The sequence below is a fragment of the Triturus cristatus genome, chromosome 10 (assembly GCF_964204655.1).
Source record: "Triturus cristatus chromosome 10, aTriCri1.1, whole genome shotgun sequence".
Taxonomy (NCBI): domain Eukaryota; kingdom Metazoa; phylum Chordata; class Amphibia; order Caudata; family Salamandridae; genus Triturus; species Triturus cristatus.
This window is the reverse complement of record NC_140593.1, coordinates 1,210,331,591-1,210,352,681: the sequence shown is the minus strand read 5'-3', so window position 1 is coordinate 1,210,352,681 and position 21,091 is coordinate 1,210,331,591. Positions and strand designations below refer to the sequence as shown.

The window sequence follows — 21,091 nt, the reverse complement described above, 5'->3', positions numbered from 1 at the left end:
TTGCAGACACCTCACCAACACTCCCATCCTTCTAACTCTGCGAACTGGGCTCTTTACCCAAAAGATCTCCTTAGGCATTGTAAACTGGTCAAAAAAACGTAACGCTAGTTTTAACTTGGCTCTGCATTTTGGCATGGAGCTAGTCGCGAAGACACTAGGATGGGTCGGGTGGCTCCTATACAGGTACTGAAATGTAACAATGCAAAGCCGAACAATGCCACAACCAGAGCACAGAGGTACTATTCAAGATTTGCCGGATCCAGTCTGATAACTGGGAAATGTTCTAAGGCAGTGGTTTCCAAACATTTTAGAACCATGAACCACTTGTAAAAACAACAAACTTTCACGGCCCCATCTACTTCTAATGGACATGCAGAGGAGGTTATTCTTGAATCGTGTGGTAAAGCATTCTCATTTACATAAAGCTAATTTTTCAATGAAATGAGCACCAACTTGTGCAGACCGTTTTACAGATAAAACTATATATCACACATATGATAATGTGTGAAAAACGGGTTTCTGTGAATATTTAACTTTTGTGCATTACCAAGTGCCCGGCATTGTTTTGATCTTAAAATCTTTTATAGAATACTTCAGAATTTTTCTAAAAAGTGCTTCATTTTTGCTTTCCTAATTGCTCTATACATACACTTTATTTACAAAGGTATTCACATTTTGTTGTGTGTTGCAATCAAACCAAACCAAGTTAATTTCCTGTACACTGTGATTCTCAGGAATTGGGATCTTTCATAGATTCACATTCTTGAATCTTCCCGGTTGATGTAGGAGCCCTACAGTAACTATAATTAGCAGTGAAAACCAAAAGTGCTAGACAAAGTTAAATCCCATGATCTTGTATACCAATCAGCATCATTTTAGTAGAACCACACTTCAACCAATCAGAGAAACCCACCCCTGTCTCATTATTCTCCTTTAGAGCCACCATTCCTCAGATTTTATAGCACAAGTGCAATAAATACATAATACTGGTATGTGAATCAATGAAAAATTTCAATACTGGACAACTACAGTGTACAGGTAAGTAACCTGTTTTTTTCTCTGGTATTCAATCTTTCATTTATTCACATGCTTGAATCCAAAAAGCAAGCAGCAACTAATTGATCTAATATACATAAGTTGTGGAGGCGGGTAGAATAAAACCAAAAATTATATATCTGTGTATGTATGTGTATACATATTATCTATCTATATAGATATATCTATGCTACTTTGTCTCCATAAGCAGCTGTCATTCTTCCTGCTAAGAAAAGAGCGCAGACCACAGATTCCGTGTCACTGCTAAGGTTTATTCAGCCACAGCTACACGACCAGCATGACGCGTTTCGATCCCTTGATCACGACGCCTATATCTATCCATCTATCTCTATATCTATCTACCTCTATATCTATCCATCTATCATCTGCATCTACATGTATATTTTCACTGAAAAAAACGATAGGTTTCAGAGACGTTATAGTTAAAAATTAGCATTTAAAAAACAGAAATTCACTGAAAAATAACAGGTTTCAGGGACGTTATGGTTAGTTGGATATTTCACTGGTACAAAACCAGAGAAATTCGGCTGTTATATTTAGTTGAGCTAACTATAACACACTCCCCCGTAATACACTGCTGATGATGTCACATATTACAAATCTGATGACATCTCAAATGACATCACTGATTAAGACATCCACGACATCATCCACTTAATATCTGATGCAACTCCTCATACCGTACTATAACCTTTTTCAGTGAATATCTAAGGTTTTTTTAAACGCGAATTACTAAATATAACGTCCCTGAAACCTATAGTTTTTTCAATTAATTTCAAAGGTTTTTTTAATGCTATTTTCTAACTATAAGGTAGTAGTCGCGTTTGCAGAATGGTGCAGAAAGGGGTCTGTGCCTCAGACCAGTGCTCAGGAATTCCGCTGCATAGGACTTACAGGAGGTGCAAGGAGGGCTTCTTGGACCTCAAAGTCCCTTAGGTGTAAGGTGGACTTCATCCCCAACCTGTAGTGTGCCAGGAGGCGCGTTTGCAAAGTGGAGGAGAAAGGGAGGGATGGCCTCCGAAGACCCCTTAGCAATCCCACTGTGTGGGTCTTACTCAAGGTAACAGGAGGGGTAGTTGTCCGTCCCCCCCCCCCCCCCCCCCAAGGACAACCTTGGGGGCCAACTATCTCCCCCTATTACCTCTAGTAAGTCACACACAGCAGCACTGGTAAGTTCTCATAGCAGGCCACACCCCCTTTGCCCATCAGTCTGCAAACGTACTCCCTGGCGCGCTCTTGGATGGGGATTAAAGTAACCTTTGCAGCTGGTGGACCTTCTGGGCCAACTAGCCTACCTGATACCTCCAGTAAGCCCTAGCTAGTAGGATTGCTGAGAGATGGACACAGGCCATGCTCCCTTTCTCCACCACTCTGCTAATGCATCTGCTGGCGCGCTCTTGGTTGGGGAATTAAGTCCACTTGCCTCCTGAGGGTCCCTGGGGGGCAACTAGCCCTCCTGTTACCTCCAGTAAGTCCCACACAGCCTGATTGCTGAGAAGACTTCAGAGGCGACACCCCCTTTCTCCACCACTCTGCAAACGTACCTCCTGGTGCACTGTTAGTTGGGTGAGGACGTAGCCTTTGGTCCAAAAGGGCCTTGGGGGCCAACAAGCCCTCTTGTTACCGCCAGTAAGTCCCATACAGCCTGATTGCTGAGAAGACTTCAGAGGCCAAACCCCCTTTCTCCACCACTCTGCAAACGCACCTCCTTGCGCACTGCTGGTAGGGGGATGAAGTCCCCTTGGCTCCAGAGGGTCCTTGTGAACCAACTCCACCTCCAGATACCTCCAGTAAGCCCCACACAGCTGGATTGCAGAGAGTGGTCCGAGGCCGCGCACCCTTTTTACACCACTCTGCAAACACACCTCCTGGCGCACTGCTGCTCGATGGATAAAGTCCACTTTAGTCCTGAAGTCCTCAGGACACAAGAGGACCTACTCGCTCCACAAGCAGTGCATCAAGAAGCGCATGTGCACTTGACACGATGGGCACATGCTACTGCTTTAAAATTCCTTGCCTTGTGTGTTTGTTGTTTTTCGTTTCTTAAAAATATGAAACCTTTGTTTGTTCATGGACTACAACTGCGGCCGACGGCAAGGATTTACTCTCCAGTGACCCCCTTTTATGGCTTCATCGACGTGAATGTTCCAGCTGTACCTAGGGTCACACTGCATTTTAGCGGCCGGCCTATTGGTTGTAGGCCCATACTTGTATTTCTCTGAAATTGTAATAAAGGTTTTTCAAAAAAAAAAAAAAAAAAAAGCGCATGTGCAGTGTGGTGTAAAAAGGGGTGTGGCCTCAGACCACCTCTTAGCAATCCCACTGTGTGGGGCTTACTGGAGGTACCTGGGGGGCTAGTAGGCCCCTAAGGACACTTAGAATTCAAGGGAACTTAATCCCACAATCCGGAACGTCCCAGGAGGCACGTTTGCACAGTGGTGCAGGGAGGAGCGGGGTCTACGGCATGATGCCAGCTACTGTTTGAAATTATTATTAGCAGGGGGGCTGTGTGCCCACCCCCCTTCTCAATATTTTGTGGGCCCTGGGGACCCCATACCCCACAGCCTGACCCATTTAATTAGTTTTTTCTTTCCAAACGGGAAGGGGTGGGTACCCCGGGACATTGCAGAAGCCGGCCGGGAGGGGGCGGTCTCAAGGGTCAAGGAGGGCTCCAGGAGGGGGGCCGCGTGGCCCCCCTCCCAACGTGGACATAGCCCCGGGGAGGTGGTTGTCCCCAGGGCAGTGTGGGGGGCTCAAGCCCCCCCAAACCGTATTATTTGTAACAGCCCCGGGAAGGTGGAGGTCCCCAGGGCTTGAGAGGGCCTGCGAGGCCCCACTGCCCATAATTCTTAAAGGTGAGTAGAGGTGGCATTCCTGAGGTTGCAGGGGGGGGGGGGGGGGGGGGCACGTGCGCGCAAAATTAATAAAGCCCCAGGCTTATTAAAACGAAGCGCAGGAGCACATGCTTAGTTTATTTTTTATTGGGCCGGATATACGCACCCAGCGCGAATCAGGCCAGAAAATAAAATGCATTGTTTGGCCCTGGGGGTCCCTGTGGCCTGGCCTAGGGGGTCAGGGTGTTTCTACCCTGCCCCCTTTCCTTCATTTTTCACCTTTTTTCTTGTGAGACTGTTCTACAAAGTCACAAGATGGCTGCCAACACTTTCTGGTTTGGAGTGTTGGCAGCCAATCGGAATCAAGCTTGTGCTCCAGATATATGATTTTTTAAAATATGAATATTTCAGGAACAACTGAACGGATTCACACCATTCAACAAGAGGAATGCTTCTGAACCAAGAGCTACCTTTTTGCCAAATTTTGTGTAATTACGTTCAGCAGTTCGGGCTGTAGCCTTTTCTAAAGTTTTTAATGGAAATTAACATGGAGAAAACCCGTTCTAGGACCCCCCCTTTTTTCTCAGCCCACGCTTGACGAATAACCCCGAAACTTTCGAGACAGGAGCTGACCGGAGCGCAACATTACTTTTGAAAATGTTGTGGTTTGCTGACGAAAGTCAGACCCACGGAAATGTTGTCCATTGGTCAACCACAATTTCTTAGCCTTTACCATTTCTGGCATTATAACAATAACGTTGTCTGCTGAACCCATCTCTTGTTTCCATTATTGTCCATTTGTTCTTCTACTGGTCTCCTGAAAAGAAGACAGTTGGGGATCAGCGGAATGCATGATAAAATCATTCACAGGAGTGATTTGTACTGCCTGAAGTGGATTTTTTTCTTGTGAGGGCAGATGCTAGTCTCATCTTGGTAACTCTTTTGTAGGAAAAGCCTTGCAGAGTTGTGTCCAGAATCGCCCCAAGGAATGTGATTCTTGTATTTGGAACTTACTGTAGCCTGGTATGAAGTTGCTTTTATAAGCAAGGCGGCCAGGTATGGGAATATCTAATGGCCATTTCCCCTTAGACAGGCTGCTACAGGTGACATGCACTTGGTGAACATTTTTGGTGCATAGTTTAATTCAAAAGGGAGGACTTTGAATTGGTAGGGACACCCATCAACCTCAAATCGGAGACACCTGTGTTTGACATGGATGGGAACATGGTAATAGGCATTGTGTTGATCTCACAATGTCATATGAGCCCCTGGGTTTATCAGCTGAACGATATCCTGCAGCGTACCCATTCTGAATTATTGCTATACGAAGTACCTGTTTAGCTGTCTCAGACCAAACACCCGTCTCCATTTTTCTTCTTCAGTAGGAAGAAGATGGAGTAGAAACCTGGGTTCCTGCGAGTTTGTGGGAACTCTTCGATGGGTCGCTTCAGCATAAGAGGCTTTATTTCCTCTTTTAACAGGCAAAGATGTTGATGTGACCTCTTGGGAGGAGGATTGTAAGGAGGTTTCTAAGTAAATTCTAGGGTGTGCCCATGCAGGATGATATCAAACGCACAACAGTCTGAAGAGATGATTTCCTACTTTTCGTAAAAGTTGCTGAGTCTCTTACATTCAAGAGAACTGAGGAGAGGCGACCGGTGTCATAACTTTATCACTACCTTCTAGAGGACTCCTGTCCCCTTCCAGTAAGAGCTGATTTTCTACTAATGGGTTGTCTAGAGAAAGTCTCTGTTAGTGGCGGTCATTATTGTTGAATAAATTGTTGGCAATATCCCGGTTGTTGTTGATGAATGTATAGTTGATATTGGTTAGACGGATAGCCTCCTCTGGGGGAGAATAGGCTTCTACTCTATGCGCTACGAAATAACTAAAACCTGCGCTGTTGAAGCACTCGGTGATCTTACGGTCTACGTATCAGCCTTTAATGATTGAAACGCTTCCATAGGCTTCCCAAAAGAGCCTCTTCGTTAAATGGCGTATTCCAAAATTTCTGATTGTACTTCAGGTCTAAATGATGTTGCTTTTAACCAACCTTGCCTTCTTAAAACTGCTGCGCTTGCCATTTGTCTAAATCCAGTCAATGCTACATTCCTTTCATTGTCGTATCTATAACCTCTGATGAGGTCTTTGCTTCCTCTTGTAGAATAGATTTTTCCTCCTGCTTTGTGTCCTACAGCAAATAGTCGATAAATTGAGCTAAATCAGACTACATTTGATGGCCATACTTGACCAGTATAGCTAATGCAGTGGACGCCCTTATAGTCATCGCTGCCATAGCGGAAAAGCGCTTCCCAATATTCAAACCTCCGACCTTCCCCTTCAGGAGGAGCTGAACATGGCATTGTTGGTTTTTCTAACCAACGTAGTGCCATCTGTATAACTACCGAATCTGGTTTTGGATGACCTATTAGACAAGCTGGGGGAGAGGTCTGGGTCCTTGCATTTCTTGTCAAGTCTGAGTATTACTGCTGCTGTAGGAGGGTTTTTCATTACCTTAAGGCTCTCTATCCAAATATACTCCACAATGGATAAAGATCTCACAGATTTCCTTGTAGTTTCTTTGAAATTACACAGGAAACCGTCTGTTTGTTGAACAGATACTGGCAAATCAAACCTTTTGGCAGCCCTTTCTAAGAAAGCATGGAGAACCTCGATATCAGGTGGGGAATTAGCCGCTGGAGGGGTTAAGAGTGGCTAATACTGGTGCAAAATTGTCATCCCAATCACTTTCCGTATTTGTGGACTGATCATAGGGTATTTCATCTTCAGGTTGTTCGTCCTGATCCACAATCGTTTTGAAGAGTAATTGAGCCCAAATGTTTTGGTTGTGGAATGTCTTTGTTGTGCAGCCAGGCTCTTTAGTTGTGTTATCCCAGGAGAATGTGACGAAACCCCACCTGGGGATATCAGTTTGTTGCTGCCGTTGGGGTGTAGCTTCCTTTTCAGGAAATCTCTTCTAATTATCCTGAAGCATCATACTGAGGTCTGTAACAAGGTCTTTAGGAACCTGCATCATTGGTTCCTGAAATGGCTGTTACTCAAACGTTTCCTCATAAGGATAAGCCTCATTAAACTCTTCATATGATCTTGTTTTGTCCAGTTGCCTTCCCTAAAGGAGAAGAAATCCCCTTGTAAGTAAGCTGGCTCATCCTGATCAAACTCTGTCAGTTTCCTGGCATTTTACCTACAGTTGTGATGGGCTACTTCCAGACCCGAAATGCCACTCATCATCCATCATCCTACTCTTCTGAACGTCCTACTTCTGGAAGGCGTACTGGTGGCAGAGGAGTATTCTTGCTTGGTGAGGTTTGTTCTCGTCTTATTAATGATTTTGCAATGGCCATCAACAGGCCTGTTGATGGAGCCATCTTCGAGGATAAAACACTGGTCATCATTGGTGTAGCTGTGAATGGTGTGATCAATGGTGCAGTTTCGGCAAGGACACCGATAGATCAGTATCGATGGCCGAGCCGTATTCAGGAATGATAACGCGGTCGTAGATAATCCCGTTGACAACATCATTGAGATTAGTCTTGCTGTTGAAGATGCAGTTCAACACCTTGATATTGGGAGTCGTGGGCGTAAACATCGTAGCTGTCAACGGTCTTTTCTGTGAGTAGGATCAGAGGTAGGATTTTATCATATCTGCTCCGGCTAATGGAGCTTCAAAAGGAGTGGAAGGTTCGGACCTCGATTTCTTTTCTTTAGATGAGCCTTGAGTTGCTGCATGAAAACTTCTCCTGGTACGACTTCTTTAATCTGCCATTTTTCGTATTTTCTCGTAATTTCTCAGGTGGTTTCCCACTCAACTCCTTACCGTGGTTTTCTCTTTTCAAGGTCTTTATCTCAGGAGTTAAGGGATCCTTCCTTTCCAGAGACTGGAGTTTCTGTAGTTTCCTTTTTTGAAGCCATAATAAAAGCCATGCTGGTCTGTCTTCCAATAGCTTGGCAGAACAAGTTCTTCAAGATCTGTAGTCCTTAGTCTTAAGATCAGAGTATAAACAATACATACACTACTTGTGGGGGTCCTCAGAAAACTGCCTCATCTTACCACAAGCATTTCAGGGCTTAAATAAACCCTTTTGGGGGTCTTTGACATGAGGGGTTTCTGTAGGAATAAGGCACAGGTAGGAATTTTCCTCTGCAGATGTAAGAAGGAAAATGCTACTAACAGTATGCATCGGTGGTTCTCGGCATGTAGAGCTGTAGATTTGTATACTTGTGCATAGATCGCCATCTGGTGCTGGGCTCGGATCTTTGCACCCTGTTTTTGTCTTGGAAGAAGACTTTGTAGTCACGAGGTAGGTCCCTCCTCCTTAGCGAATAGTGCGCATGGGCATCAACTCCATCTCCAGATTGTTTTGCCATGGAGGGTTATGATGGAGTTAGTAAGAAATAGAAAAGATGTCCATGTGTAATGAATCTAAGTAAGATAGTACTGGAGCAGACAGAGGTATCCAGGGAGGCGGATGGGCGTATACAAATCTACAGCTCTACATGCCAAGACCAGATGCATACTGGTAAGTAGCATTTTCCGTTCGAGGCATATGAGCTGTATATCGTATACTTGTGCATAGACTATACAGCAGTTACCTCCTTAGCTGTGGCTATATGTATCTTTTGCAGTGGTTTGAAAAAGTGTTCTTAATACAGCCTGGCCCACAATAGCTTAATGTTTTGCTTGCACATCTACACAATAGTGTTTTGTGAAAGTGTGTGGTGTAGACCAAGTTGTTGCTTTGCAGATATCATCTAGGGGAATGTTCCCTAAGAATGCCATAGAACCCCCTAGTTTGCGCGTGGAATGAGCTCTAGGGGGAATGGTTAGTGTGCGTTTGGCTTTAAGATAGCCTATTGGGATGCATTTTTACAATCCATCTTGCAATCCCCGCTTTGGAGATGGGATTGCCCTTATGAGGTTGGGAGAAAGCCACAAAGAGTTGTTTAGTTTTCCTAAAGGAGTTTGTCCTTTCAATGTAGTAAAGTATTGCTCTTTTAAAGTCTAACACGTGAAGAGCCCGTTCTGCCACTGAGTCTGGTTGTGGGGAAAAAACTGGGAGTTCAACAAACTGGTTAAGATGGAAGGCAGAAAAGACTTTAGGCAAAAATTTGGGTTAGGCATTTGTTATGATGGAATTTTTTTAATATGGTTCTTGTATGGTTAATGCCTGGAGTTCACTAACTTTAAGAGATGTGATAGCGACTAGGAAGGCTACTTTCCAAGTGAGGAACTGTAGTTCGCATTTGTGCAGAGGTTCAAAAGGGGAACCCATGAGTCAAGTAAGAACAATATTTAAATTCCATACTGGAGAGGGTGGAGCTCTAGGTGGAATTATTCTTTTAATTCCTTCCATAAATGCTTTAATAGTGGTACTCTAAACAAAGAAAAGTGTTGTCTGTTTTGGAGGTAAGCTGCTATTGCAGCGAGATGTCTTATGGATGTATATGGTAGGTTACATTGTTGTAGGTGTAGGAGATAATGTTTTGAATAGAAGCATCTAGTGGATTAATTTAGTTATTTATACAGTAAATTACAAATTGTTTCCACTTTAAAGCGTAACATGCTCTGGTGGTAGGACGTCTAGCTTCTTTAATGATGTTCATGCAGTCTGGTGGGAGATTGAGGTAACCGAACTTTAAGCCTTCAGGAGCCAGATCACAAGGTTGTGTTGATTGGGATCTGGATTCCTTATCTCTCCATGGTTCTGAATGAGAAGCTTGGGTGAGAGGCGCAGTTTTTGATGAGGAACTAGTGATAGTTCCAAGAGGGTTGTGAACCATGGTTATAGGGCCCATGTTGGAGCAACCAGGATCATTGTGAGGGAATTCTGTTTGAGCTTCCGAACCAGTAACGGAATTAGTGGGAGAGGCGGAAAAGCATAAGCAAATTTGTCTGACCAGTTCATCCATAGCGCATTGCCTTTGAACAATGGGTGTGGATACCTGGACGCGAAGCTTGGGCATTTTGTGTTTTCATGTGTGGCGAACAGATCTATTACTGGCTGGCCCCACATGTGAAAGAATGGAAGAAGACCTTGAGGATGAAGTTCCCATTCGTGGATCTGTTGTGTTTGACGACTGAGCAGATCTGCAATCTGACTGTGTACCCCTGGGAGGTGTTCTGCAAGGAGATCTATGTTTTGAGGAATGGCCCATCTCCATATGCTTTGAGCTAGGTGTGAAAGCTGTAGAGTGTGTCCCCCCTTGTTTCTGTATGTAGTACATTGCTGTCATGTCTGTACGGACTAGGACAACTTTGTCTACCAGATGGAATTGAAAGGATTTTAGTGCCAGAAAAATTGCCAGTAGTTCCAGGTAATTTATGTGGTGTTTTTGCCGTGGATGGTATGGTTCTGAAGATAAGCTCCCCAGCCGGTGAGCGATGAGTCTGCTGTTAGCACTATCTGTGGAACCGGGTCGAGGAACGGCCGCCCTTTGGAAGGGTTTTGTGTGTTCCACACCACTGCAGAGAGCGATGTGTGTGGCTGTCCACCAACACCAGATCTGTTAGCTGAACTTGAGCCTGGTTCCACTGACGTGTCAAACACTTCTGTAAGGGACGCATCTGGAGTCTTGCATAAGGGATGAGGAGAATGCAAGAGGCCATCATCCCGATCAACTGCATTAACACTCGAGCTGGTAATAAGTGTTGAGGATGAAATTTGGATATTACAGCTTGCATAATGCTTATCCTGGGAGGGTTGGAGTATGCTAAAGCTTTTGAAGTTCCTATTGTAGCACCTAGGTATTGTTGTGTGTTGGACGCCTGGAGGTGGGATTTGGTGAGATTCACTGTGAATCCCAAGTTGTGAAGCAGCTGGATTTTATGGCCCGACACGGAGGCCAACATTATGCAATAAAACCTTTATTGCCACCACTCAGCAGCACACAAAAAAGGTTCACAGAATACAGAAGACTCTGGGTGCTGTGGTCACTCCGAACGAAAGGACTTTGAACTGATAGTGTTGACCGTCCACCACGAACCGGAGATATTTCCTGTGAGTGGGGTGAATGGGAATGTGAAAGTAGGCGTCCTTTAGATCTAGAGTGGAGAGAAAGTCGCCTTGTTGAAGCAGTGGGTGCACTTGTCGGAGAGTGACCATGTGGAAGTGGTCGGACTGAATGTAGAGGTTTAACAGTCTGAGGTCCAGTATTGGCCTGAGAGAGCCGTCCTTTTTTGGGATTAGAAAGTAGAGGGAGTAAACCCCTGTGCCTTGATGACGCAAGGGGACTGGTTCTATTGCATGTTTTTGTAATAGAGAGAGAACCTTTTGTTTCAGAAGAGTCAGATGTTCTGAGGACATTGGATGTTGTCTGGGAGGGATGTTTGGGGGTGTAGAGGCGAGTTCCAGGCAATAACGATACTGGATAATTTGTCTTACCCAGTTGTCTGTTGTGATAGAATTCCAGACAGGTAGGAACTGTGAGAGGTGTCCCCCGACAGGAGTGGGATGATCCGGAGGAAGGGAAGGGAAGTCACTGCATGGGGAGTTACGGGTATTGTTACCGTGACCTCTTCCCCTACCATTGTTGACTCTGTACCCTCTACAAAAGTATCCTCTGGAGGAATTGTTTTGATTGGGGCTCTTACAGGAAGAAGAGGGATGCTCAGAGCCAATAGTTGGAGCCAGCCCTGTAAAAGGAGCGACAAAATTAACCTCTAGGGGTTTGCAAGGACCCCATGGCCTTGGCAGTCTGTATCCTTTATCTTCTCTAAAGATGTATTGACTGTGGGCCCAAAAAGATGCTCTTGGTCAAAGAGCTGATTAAGAATAGCGGACTGCACTTCCTGTTTGAATCCGGAGATTCGGAGCCAAGCATGCCTGCCTAACAAAACGCTGGTATTAATAGCACGAGAGGCAGTATCGGCTGCATCAAGCGCACATTTGACGGACATATTTGTTATTAATTTTCACTCCTGTATAAGATAATTAGCTGTGTCTTTAAATTGGTCAGTAAGATGTTTCATTAGATTTTCAAGCTCATCAGTGAGCTCTGTCATATCTGGCCAACAAAGCTTGGGCAATGGCAATTCGCCAATGATTTGCAGCTTGTGACGCGATGCGTTTTCCAGATGCGTCTATAAGCTTGAATTCCTTATCAGGAGGAGGGGTGTCGTCTGTGCTTTGTGAATTTGCTCTCTTGCGTGCATTAGAAACTGCAAGAGAATCGAGAGAGCCTGACCTTTAATGTACACTGGGTAATTGGGAGCTACCTTGTATTTTCTGCCTAGTCTGGTGTTACGAATCCTGGCCCCGAAGGGGTCTTTAAAAACGTCTGGTGCAGGTTTTAACATGCCTTTTAACACTGGCAGGGTGTGTGTGGACTTGTGTGGGTGTAAATATTGCCAGTAAAAAGTCTTCCTCTAAAAGGTCAGAGTGTACTGAGCAGCTCTATTAATGAGTTGCGCAAACCCAATATTGTCATCTGGTGGTGATCGGCTAGAGGGATACAGGTCCGGGTCATTGTGTGGGTCGGGATCTATGTTGTAATCAATCCCAAGGATCTGGTTATGTGGAATAGTATCTGCGTCATCCTCTTTATCTGGATCTCCATTCCCACCCCCATCACTATAGTCATCTTCATCATCCTGTGGTTGAGGTGAAAATGTATGTTGTGGGGAGTGTGCTGGAGAAATTAGCAGATTTGGATCAGCTGGAGAAGGAGAGAGAGGCGGAGTAGCGTTAGTGCCCATTTCATTTCGCTTCATGGGTATTTCAGGTTCTTCTGAAGTGTCCAATTTTCTCTTTTTAGGAGGCTTGGCGACAACTTTGCCAGTCTCTGGGTCAATGTAGAGAGTCTTTTGTTTTGGATCAGAAAAATCTGTTGGAAGTTGTTGTGCGGGAACAATATCCTTTGTCAGTGCCGAAGATTTAGGGTCAGAATGTTGTTTATACCGTGTATCTGAAGCTTTCTGTGGTGTCTTGGACTCCTTAGCTTTTGGTATAGGACTTTGTGGCTCTGAATGTTTTTTCGGCTCCGAAGTCTTGTTCAGCTCTGAAGATTTTTTTAGCTCCGAATGTTTGTCCTTAGTTTGTTTCGACGCCGAGGACTTCGACATCTAGGTTGATTTTGGCGCCGTTGAAGAAGGGCTTGGCACCTCCTTGGTTTTGGGCTTTGGTGCCAAAGGTGATTTTTCAGCACCAGAATGGGGTTGGCTCGATCCAGAGCCGGAAGGCCTTTCTTTTTGTTTCATCGCCGGGCCAGAGGGCGGGGCGTCTGAAATGTGCTGCCGCTGTCGACCTGAGCCCGAGGGTAAAGGTGTTACCGGAGCCTCAGGTTTGGTTTTGGTTGGGAAAGGGGTGTCGGTACTCACGGGCTGCTGAGCCGGGGTGACTGCCTGGTCTTCGACATCGGAGTCATCCGCTTTCGAGACAGAGATCCCTCCATCAGCTTGTTGTTCCGGCTGGAGATTGGGATCTGCTCCAAAGATGTCCGGAATAGAGCTGCTTCCACGAGACATTTCGTGACGTTGAGCCTGACCGTCTTGGATGGTTTTCTTCGACCTGAAAGATGAACAGGCCTCGCAGTTCTGGTCTTCGTGCTCCGGGGAGAGGCAGAGGTTACAAACCTCGTAAGTCCGTGTGTGGGAACTTGGCACCACACCCGGGGCATTTTCTGAAAGGAGTCCTTTCCATTGACTGCTGGCGTGGTCAGCGCGGATAGGCCCAACGGCCCGCGTCGAAGATCGAGGTCTAGAATTTTATAGATCTTGAAGATACGAGTCGAAAAGGAAACGCGATCGAGACAATACCGTCGAGTGGAGAGGGATTGTGCATCGAAGGGGGTTCAAAAACACCGACCCGGAGCGCAGCAAATCACATCTGAACTCTATGGCGGAAAAAACAATCTGGAGATGGAGTCGATGCCCATGCGCACTATCGTCCTAAGGAGGAGTCACCTACCGTGTGACTACAAAGACTTCTTCCAACACAAAAACAAAGTGCAAACATCCGAGCCCAATGCCAGATGGCAATCTATGCACAAGTATACGATCTACAGCTCATATGCCTCGAACAGAAGAGTTCAACCAAAGGACGCAGATGACGTATCAATTTTTCTGCAAAAATTGAGCAGAGCTCACACGAAGTGTGGTTAGAAATCAGAGGTGTGGTGGCTCTGGAGATGAAAGAGGAAGGGTTTTCTCTAATTGGTTGAAGTTTGGTTCTATTTAAAATTATGTTGATTGGTATATAATCTCATGGGGTTTTACTTTAATGTTTAGTACTTTTGATTTTCACTTCTAATAATAACAGTGGAGCTCTTAACTTGACGGGGATGATTCAAGATTGTGAATCTATGAAAGATTAAAAACTGGAGAACATGACATCCAATAGCCTTTCCTTTCACACGCCCTGTACTCCAGCATGCTTGTCACATAACTCACTTTTAAAACTCCTCTCACTTTGCAGTCATAGAAAGAAAAGTAAACACCATTTCTGCAACAATCATAAGACATAGCGTGATACTTGATCCAGTTTTGTAGCAAAGGTAAATGTCACAGGTGAAACGTTTTGCTCGGACTTACCACACTCACTAAAAATCAGCGCTGCGGTACTGTTTGGGAAAAGCTGGTCCATATAGTTCATATTGGTTTTTAGGTAAAAGGCTGCCAGACAGCACGGCTGGTTGCAAAGACATAGTGGGAGCGTGCTGAAAGATTACCTAGGACTGCATTCCACCCATTGCTTAACAGAGTCTTTGTTGCACACATTTCCTTGATTTCTATTCGCTGGCTTGATTTGTTTTGAAAGAAAAAGGTCTAACCCCGAAGGCGAGGAAGGAAAGTGTCACCTGCCAAGGATAAACTCAAGGAGTGTAATAACGTCTCAAATGGCTAAGAGGACAATTAACTGGGTTCAGGGGAGAACGAACTACATTTAATGAACGGAGAAACAGGCAAACATAAAAAAAACAAAAGTTAATGTTAGCAAATGATGTAGATCAATTTATTTAACTTTCAAGTAATAAGTTACGGAGCAAAAAACACATACGACAACACATTTTTAATGAGCAATAAAGACACATGTCTGAACTGATAAAGATATCTAAATAGACAAATAAATTCTGTGTCCCCAAGAAAGAGCTCTAAACAAAAATTTGAACCTAGAGACCAAAAACATAACCATATATTCTTACCAATCTTACCATTCATACAATGCGACACTCACAAAAATCACATAAAAATGATTATATACAGACAATATATACAAAAGGCAGAAACCCACAAGGGTACAGGGCACTAGTGCACCTAATAAGTGCTGTCAGAAGTTGGTGGCCCAAAGGTTTCTGGCTTGCACGGTGCCGACGCAAGTTTCGGTGCTAGTCTAGCAAGTAGCCATCACCTTCCTCAGGGCACTGAAGACTATAAAATCTAGGAAAGAGCACTCAGGAGGAAGGGGGGAGAAGGGGGGGGGGGGGGGGGAGAATCAGGACAAAGGGGGAAAGGATTTGACACGCTCGGCCTGGGTGCCAGGAATACACTTTACATAGACAGCAGCTCCATAAAAGTGAGGATCCGATCACCAGTCCGTTCTCTGATGATTATTAGAGCAAGAGACAGAACAGGATGTCAGTGACGTACAAAACTATGATGCCAAGAAGACAGCAACGTCTAGAGTAAAGTAGTCCGTATATAGGCATATCTGAACGCCTGCGTTTAACACAGGATAAGGGTATGGAGCCAGATGAGGCGAGGGTTAACAGAAAAAACCTTCCCTGTGATCGCCGTGGGATTCAGATGAACAGGGTCAATTATCTCGGAAGACGAAAAAGAGCGCTGCCGTTCCGGTATGAGGGCTAGCAGGCTGGACTAGTGCAGTTCACGGTCCCAAGAAACAGGAGGGAAACTGTGTTCTCCTCTAGAAACAACGGCAGTATTCCGGCGTTCAGGTCTTCCGAGTAAACGACGGGACTCTTCTTCATGGGATCTCAAAGATGACCCATCGAGCATGCCTGTCTCTCTGCAGACAGTCTTCTTACCACTTCACTGACTGGCTTGTTTTATTCCTCCAGTGCTCACTTTCTAGGTAAAGGTTTTCTATTTTGGAATGCACTCCTTCAGAGTGCTTGTATTTTCAGCTGCCTCCCTTAAATGCTTGTTAATGTACTGTATTTATTATGAAAAGGTATCCTACACATAGCTGATTCTACTTATCTCTGGCACTGTAAGTTCAACACTCATGCAGGTCCTTGACCATGCTGGAGCTCAGGCTGCAAATGACCAACGAACAGTCCTTTAAATATTATTTTTATCTTGACACATTTGCTGTACTTCAAAGACAGAGGTCAAATGTCAGGCTATGTCTTATGATAAATTACTGTTTATTCCTTTAAAATGGAGTTTAGTGTTTTCTTTTCTCTCTCCAAGTGCAAATTAAATGGATTTTGTAAAGTGAATTTGCAACAATCTTGCTTGGTACATGGAGCGTGAAAAGGAAAGGCTGCATGATTTATTTTTCCTAGCACACGACCTTTAAATACCTGTAAATAAAGCATACAGATATTTCAGAATATATTATCAGTTAGGCAAGCACAAATCAAGCAATTTTTTTTTTAATTCTCAAGTGTTGTGGATACAAAGATTTTAATAGGAACTAAACAAATCAATACACTTGGTAATGCACAGTCAAAGTAGTTGCTGAAACCAGATTTCCACAAATTGTAAACTGAATAATTTTATCAATAAAACTCGAAGTTTGTGCAAATTTAGTGGTCATTTCAGTGAAAATGTGCTGCCTATAAATGACAGTGTGCAACCAACCCTCGTTTCAGTAATATATTTGTGACAGTGTGCTTCAAAACATACAAGCTACGTAATACACCCTCACCACTCTCCTGCTAGATACATTTGCGTGGCACATGTTTTTTTTACAATTCCTTTGAATTCTATGATGCAATATTAATGGCAGCACCCCCTCTTGTTCCAACACCATGGGTGCATGACCACTACGAAATTTAATTGGCACATGAGGCATTGTTAGTACACTTCTTTTCAACTACACTGCTTTTTAGAAGGTGTTGAGGGAGGCAGCATATTATAATTTAATTCGGATTAGCTCAAAAATCTGGCACGAGCTTCTCAGCTTCTACTTCAGCTTTGACTGTTAACACACAAATGCTGGAAAAGACTAGTCTTCATCAATGAGGCATGAACAGGCTACAGATGCCATCTGTAATTCACATCTCACCCGAACATTATAACAGATGGTAATAAGACCTGCTGAAAACACTGCATGGACACATTCAGAGGACTTTTCATAAGCATCTAAAAACAGTGATCTAATCGACAGAAATAAAGTAAGTGTGCTCACAGACATTACAAACAATTGGAAGAACCACCCAATATACTCCTTTAAAACAACAACTTTTTGCAAAGTGAAGGGTCTTTGTCAAGAGTTTTTACAGCACTTGCAACGTTAATTAAGCCCGCTTCTAAGCATTACTAATATTTTCAGGTAAAAGACTAAAGGAATAAGGAGGATGTGAGCCCCAAGATTCTATCTTCCTCCCATTGAATAATCAAGTTATTTCCTGTGCACACCTGATTAGATAAAGGTAACAATAGCAAACAGAGAAGGCTTACCCCAGAGTGCAGTAGATGTATAGCGACTAAGATGAATAAGTTCCTTAACTTCAGTAACATTCTTTCTGGTGGAGGCTATCTAGCTGCAGATTTCTCAAATTCTGAATATTCTCCAAGAATCAGGGTAGATGTGGAAATTCAGCAGTACCTTTGCATGCTGGAAGATGGTGCTGTGCTGTTCCGCTTCGGAAATGACATACGTAGCATCTATAGGTGCCACTTCTGCGTGTCGATGTTAGTTGTTTGAGACTGTCTGCACCTCCAGATGCAGAGTCCCAAAAGCAGAGTTAGTGTGCAGATTCCTAGACTTTGGACCTTATTTATGGTTAGAGTCCAATCACAGAATGGGGAGGATCAGTGAGGAATCTGCAGCTAGATAGTCTCTACCAGAAAGAGCGTTACCAAAGGCAAGTAACTTGTTCTGATAGAGACTTCTAGCCGCAGATTCCTCTGAGTAGATGCCAAAGCAATACCTGTTAGCAAGTGGGTCTGTGAATGAACTCAAACCATAAGATCCTGCAGGTCCGAGAGGGCAAAATACTCCACCCAGCAAACCTGGCCAGCCAGGCAATAATGCTTCATGAACGTATGGACGCTCATGTGGGCGCCTGGCAAATTTCTAGGGTGCAAACTCCACGTGCCAATGCAGAGGTAGCAAGTTTCGTCATTAAGAATGAGCATGCAGACCTTTCGGAGGCTGCTTTTCGTCGATGCAGAGCAGATCTTAATAAAGAGCATCATCCAGCAGGAATTTTTGTTTTTTCCCCAGCACAGTCTTGCCTATTTTTTGCTCAAGAGAACCCCACAAACAGCTGACAGTCTACCCGGTTCTCAGGTATGATCTACCTAGAAGCTCAGCACCCTCTTGTGGTGCAAGCAATAAAGAGTGGGGTCAAGACAAAGCATAGAATGCTGGCAAGGCGATGGCTTAACCGACTTGGAATGGCATCAGACCTTTCGTCAAGAAGGCTGCCCATGTCCGCAAAACCAGTTTGTCTGGGAATAAGTAGTATATGGAGGATTAACACAGAGCCTGAAGCTCACTCACATGGTTCCGAAGTGATGGCAATGAGAAACAGTCTTGCTAGTAAGGGTCTGCAAAGGACAGCTATGAAGCAGCTCAAACGAAGTGCATATCAGGGAAGTCAGGAGTAGATTTACTGGGGCAAGACAAAGGGAGAAAGGGGAAAACTTTTTTGTAGCCCTTTCAAAACCTGAATCACAACTGGTGACTTAAAGAAGGGCTGATCTGGTAACCGTAGAAAGGCCGAAAGGGTTGAGAGATTAACCCTTCACATCACCCAAAGGGAAGCCAAGCGGGGGCAAGAGTCAGAGCAAACAACACATCGTCAAATAACTTGGCCTGGAGCGAGTCAATCTCACGTGTGCCACACAAAGCCACAAAATTTGCAGAAGACACCTTGCGCAACCTCTGGGTGTAGCTGCTATTCGTGATAGGCTAGAAGTCGACAACTGAGCTAGTCCAGCCTGGCATTTATTGAACCTGCCAGGTGGTGAACCACAAGGAAAAGTCCTTGGTATTCCAGCTGTTTACAAAGGTGCAAGGTCTCCTGGCACAGGGCTCATCACTCCACCCCAACTTGTTTGTTGCAGGTGCACATGACAGTGGTGTTGTCCGTGAACACCTGTATCAGCCTCCCCTTGATGGACAGTTGGAAGGCTTTCAACATCAAGCAGATGTCCCTCAACTCCAGAATGTTGATGTGGGGTTGGGACTCCACCCCAGGTGGCAGTCATTATCCAGAAGTGATGCATCTGTCACCATTGTCAGCTCTGGGTGGGGAAGGGAGAGGGGTCTTTCACTGACCCAATAACCACCACTGGAGATCTTTTGCCGTCTCCTCCGAAATCTGAACATGGTGCCCTTGATGTTTGGCCCACTGAGACATCAGATCCCGCTGCAGAGCTCCTATATGACACCTGTGTGCTCAACCAGCAGGACGCAGTCAGTCCCAGCAGCCTTGGAGTCAACCTCACAAAAATCCAGGAGAGAGACTGAAAGATCAGGTTCACAATCTGAATATCCTGGACTCTTTCTCAGGGGAAAGGCACAAACCCAAATCTTTGCCAGAATGGCTCAGATGAAGGGGAGTGTCTGAAAAAAGTCCGGCTCAGTACATTGATCAGGAACCCCAAAGATGACAGGCAGTCCGCTGTAGTCTGAAGATGGTTGACAACTGCCTGGGGCGAGTCTGCCTTCCACAGCCAGTCATCACACAAAATGAAACTGTTCTCTTCCATTACAAACCACAGGTAGCGCTTGTAGGCCGGCAGGTTGGGAATAGGCATCCTGAAGGTCCAACACTACGATCCAGTCTGCAGGGTCGAGGGCAGACTCTACTTGGGCCAGTGTGAGCATTTTGAATTTTTCCTTCGGGAAGAAGGCGTTGAGATGGCACAGATCAAGATGGGGACGAAGACCTCCGTCCTTGTGCATCAGAAAATAAAAGAAACAACAAACAAGTCCTACTTCTGGCACTTGCACCCTCTCAGCCAGTTTGGCTAAAAGGGCTTGCACTTCCTAATGCAAAATGGAGAGATGCTCCTCTGCCAGTCGGTGCTGGGACAGTGGAAGGTGTGGAGGAGGATAGAAAAAGGGCAATGCGTATCGCCTGCAGACAACCTGTAGGACCCACTTGTCCAACATGATTGCTTGCCAGCCCATTAAGAATCAGTGGAATCTGCCCCCCCAAAGAGGTTTGGCAGACGCGTTCAAACAGAGGGAAGAGGCAAACAGCTGGGGCAGCACACTGACCTTGGCTGCAGGGATGTTGGCATCACATACTCTACGGAGAAAGTGCTAGGCTGCCTGTGGGGGCTAGGTGGGTTGGCGGTAAGGGACGCCTCAGCCAAAGCTGCAAAAGGAGTGTTAGAACTTTTGCAGTTGGCAAATGGTGAAATAACATACAACTGGAACTTGGGGTAGGCCGTGCAGTCACAGGTTACTGCTAAAAAAGGAACCCAAGTATACAATGGTTTACCAAATAATTAAGTCTTTAAAATCATACCGTTTGCCCCGACTAATGTGAAGAGACAATCAAAGAACGTGTGAATATACAGATTTGAGCATATTTCAATTTGTGTGACTCACACTGACATTAAGTTCACATCAGTGCTTGTCCCACAGCGATATTTCCTTCTGACTCACTTCCACTCTCCGGCCTTTCTTTGCTGTTGCTGATCTTCTATGTTTTTTGTCAGAAAGTGCAGTTTTTTTTAGGCGGGCTGCATCAGGGCAGGCTTGTGTGTTTCCATTGTCTGCCTTATTTTATTTATTTAGTCATTTATTTACAGGGTGTGTTCCCTGTATCCATTTTTTTGTTTTTACTGTGGTTCCCAACCATTTATTCTTTGTGGAGGAGAAGGGACATACCCCCATGCCCTGTCACCCCGCAGTGACATTGCATCACCTCCATCTCTTATGGTGTTTGTAATGTGGTGCAGTGCAGGTGGTGACATTTCAGTCGTCAGCAAGGGCGCAATAAAAAGGTTGGATACTGAATATATATGTCTAATTCAGTACTTAAAAACTACTTTATCCTGCTTCACCATTCTCCTTAGGAGATACAAAATA

General features: G+C 44.7%; 1 protein-coding gene across 2 annotated transcripts in view; it reads right to left on the bottom strand.

The window, feature by feature from the left end:
* Window positions 1-21,091, bottom strand: part of OTUD5 (OTU deubiquitinase 5) — a 559,146-nt gene that overhangs the window by 187,081 nt on the left and 350,974 nt on the right. The window lies entirely within an intron of this gene.